This window comes from Triticum urartu, chromosome 7 (assembly GCF_003073215.2).
Source record: "Triticum urartu cultivar G1812 chromosome 7, Tu2.1, whole genome shotgun sequence".
In the NCBI taxonomy this organism is placed as follows: Eukaryota; Viridiplantae; Streptophyta; class Magnoliopsida; order Poales; family Poaceae; genus Triticum; species Triticum urartu.
The window spans coordinates 702,063,177-702,066,879 of NC_053028.1; the positions used below are offsets into that span (position 1 = coordinate 702,063,177).

Consider the following 3,703-nt stretch of genomic DNA (forward strand, 5'->3'; position numbering starts at 1 on the left):
TCACGTTTATCGGATGGCTAGGGCTCGACCGGCCCAAACTTGGGCCGGTGCGCCGGTGCCTAGCACTCGCCTAACTATACGGTAAGTGTTTGTATTCAAAAAGTAAAAACAGGCCGGTATTATTTGTAGGGTAGTCCCATTTACCCTGGGGAAGCAACCGCTCGAAATCCTGAAAGTTCATTCTATAACCAAACCACTGTCCACGATCACATTGAGTCCATGCATGTTTCTGTTTCTATTGACCCTTGTAGATGGGTGGATTGGCACCCATACGATACCCATTTTGTGATGTAAATATGCACAAGGTTAGGGCCCTTGACCGGCCCTGTAGCAAGCGGTGCTCCACCTGTTTTCCCGTAGTTAGCTGAGCAAGAACAAGTGCACGCCCATGAGCCTTTCTCCCTCCCCATTGGTCCATTCGGCCATAGGTGCATGAAGTTTTTTCGATTTTCCATGGTTGACATGGCGTTCTCACCTTCTTCCTAGTGGTTTTGGCCCGATGGCTTTGCAAACCTGGATGGAGGATGGCTCATATTTCGAAATTTTGTTCTAAGCTGATATTTCAAATTTTGGGCTGCTCTGCTATGCACTGCTATAAACCAAATCCCAACAGAGATTGACGCTACGTTTTATACAAATCGCTCTCTCTTCCAATCTGAAGCTGTTACATTTTTTTAATATAACAGAGGGTTTTCTCGAGCGTCTGCATCAAGCGATGGCGTGATGCACACACCTTGAAGCTGATAGTTTGGTAAATGTCCCCTTTCCATCGTGTCGCTGTTCTTATCTTGCAGCCCATCCAGCGGTAGTTGGGTAGTACCGACATTTGAAAAGGACACAATTATACTGCTGATGTGGGGCACATGGATAATGTGCACCATGTAATTATATAATGTGCACCATGTCCCCGGGTAGGACGAGCTACAAACGAACTTTGCCAATTATATAGGTTGGCTGGTGTAGTTGATCATTCAACATGTAGTTAGCTGGTGTAGTACAAAAGCACAAAATTCCTTTCTAAGCATAAAATATGAAATCAATTGACCCACGGTCATCTGATGTACTTCCTCTGTAACTTTTTATAAGACGATGTTAAAGTCCCTGACAGTGTCAAAAAACATATTATATTAAGTTACATATAAGAAATATCAATCAGAATCGGTTCTCTGAACCATGGTTATCTTAGGTAGAAATATCAAGTCAGTTGACCATGATTAATGTTGTCATGCACTCTAGGCAAACGCGATGAAGCCTATAAATATAGCAGTGTGAACCTATCCAGCCAAGATAAACTCAATCCATCGCTTGATCGTCATGGCTCCTTCCTCCAGCTACTGACTTTAGTCCTCGTCCTGCTGGCCTCGTTGGCGGCCGTGCCGCGTGGTGCCCACCTCCACGGCACCAACCTAAAGCGCATTCGCACGTACATGCACCAGAACCTCACGGGTCCGAACGCGATGGAGGTAACGTCGGTGCAGTCCCCGCTGGGCGGCGGCGCGACGTTTGGGCAGATCACCATGCTGGACAACGAGCTGCGGGACAGCCCAGACCGGTGGCGCTCATCACCCCTTGGCCGTTTCCAGGGCTTGGTCGCCGAGGCGGGGCTGGCGGGCACGCCGGGCCTGCTGTCGGCGGCCAACGTGGTGTTCACGGCCGGGCGGCACCGCGGGAGCATGCTGGCCATGCTGGGCACGGTATAGAACTTACGGGCCACCGTCGAGCGCAGCGTCCTCGGGGGGACCGGCGAGTTCCGGATGGCCCGCGGGTACAGCTCCATGGTTTACATGGCCGGGGCGAGCACGTCGAACAACGATGTCTACATGATCGACTTCTTTGTTCAGGTCTAGCCGTGGTTTGAGTAGTTGTGGATTATCTCATCTAGGCTGCTGAGGAAAGCATGGCTTTGCTACTTGGCCATGACCAGTTGCCATATAGGAGTATGGGAAATGTTTACAAACGGTGCACCGGCCGAAGCTCGATCGGGTAGCGATCCAGCGCTCCCGCACCTCCCGATCCATGTTGTTTTTTTCTTGGCCCATCACGTGGCCTTGGCCCACCACGTTTACTCGGTCAGCTCTATTTTTCACCAACCGCTCAAGCTGTGGGGTGAGAAAAATATCTACAACTGCAGACGGACGAAGTTACATCCGTTTTTTGCTGCAACGATGACGATTTTTGCTGCAACTGCCGTTGTCTTTTGCTATGACCAGTGTGTTTATTTGCTACATCCATTTTTTTAATGGTCATGATTGGTGGCCAGCGTTCATGCAGATGACTGGGACAACGATTTTTTGCTGCAACTATCGTCGGATTTTGCTACAACTGACGAAGAAATTTGCTAGGCAGAATTGCACCGCGGGACAACAACAACGATGTTTTTTGTTGCAAATGTCGTTCTCTTTTGCTACCACCAGAGAATTTTTGCTACATCTATCTTAATGGTGATGTTTGGTGCCCATCATTTGTGCAACCCGTGCAGCGAACATCGACGGTGGAAAAAAGCTTCAGCTATCGATTTGTTGCCCAAATGAAAAAAGCTGCAACCGTTTACATGAAAGCTTCAACCCTACATTTAAAAAGCTTCAACCCATTTACATGAAATTGTTGGAACCGGCTTTTCTTCCTCGATGATGGCCATGGCGTCTCTCTGTAGCAATTTATTTTGCGCTCTAGGTTGAAGCACCGTCGTCGCCATTCTTTTTGCCAGTTGCAGCTTCCTCGCAGCATGGTCACGACATTTTTTCGCTGACAGTTCCAGCAATCGCAGTCTGGCAGTCTCTCGCCGTTGAAACAAATTACGTTGTCGGTTCCAGCTTTTGTACATACTATTTGTAACATCGACGGTGACGGCATCACGGCTTCCACTACTGCTCTGGCCAGTTGCAACTTTCCTGGCGGTCGGTTCCAGCTTTTTATAACCACGGTTGTAGCATCCCTGGTGATCAGTTCCAGCATGCATCGACACAGTCGCGTATTATGCTGGGACCGGCTAGAATATTTGCTACGATCCGGAGACGGCGAGCATTTGTTCTTGCTGGAACTAGGCGATTTTTTTGCTGGAACCATACATTTGTTTTGCTGGAACCATGATATTCTTTGGATTTGCTTTGACTCGGTGCAATTTTTGTGTTATGTGGAGGCGGAAGCAGAACCATGTTTTTTTTGCTACATACGTGCCCTTTTTTGCTGGAACCACTAATGGTTTTTGCTGCAACCAGACAGCCCCGTGCTGGAACCGGCGACTGCGGCAGTGGCCACCGACGGCGACGGCGGCCATGCTTTTGCTCCAACCGGCGAGAACGACAGCTACCTCCGGCAATGACGGGGCCTTTTTTTTGCTGCAACCAGCAACTGTGGCAGCTACCACCAGCGACTGACGGATGTTTCTGCGCGTGGCGACAAGGAAGACAATACCAGTAGCGGGCCGAGCCTACGATCTGAGAAGGGGATGGCGTTCACGACAGCGCCAGACTTCGTGACCACGGCGACGACCACTTGTGCGGCGAAGGGAAGTGCGTCTAGCCAGTGGTTGACTTTTTCAGCGAAGGCAAGGAGAGAGACGCACGAGAAGGAGCAAATCAGACGGCGCTAATCATGTTTATCGGATGGCTAGGGCTCGACCAGCCCAAACTTGGGCCGGTGCGCCGGTGCCTAGCACTCGCCTAACTATACGGTAAGTGTTTGTATTCAAAAAGTAAAAACA

General features: G+C 49.7%; 1 pseudogene; it reads left to right on the plus strand.

The window, feature by feature from the left end:
• Positions 1-1,290: 1,290 nt before the first annotated feature.
• LOC125521860 lies at positions 1,291-2,182 on the plus strand (annotated as a pseudogene).
• The last annotated feature ends 1,521 nt before the right edge of the window (positions 2,183-3,703 follow it).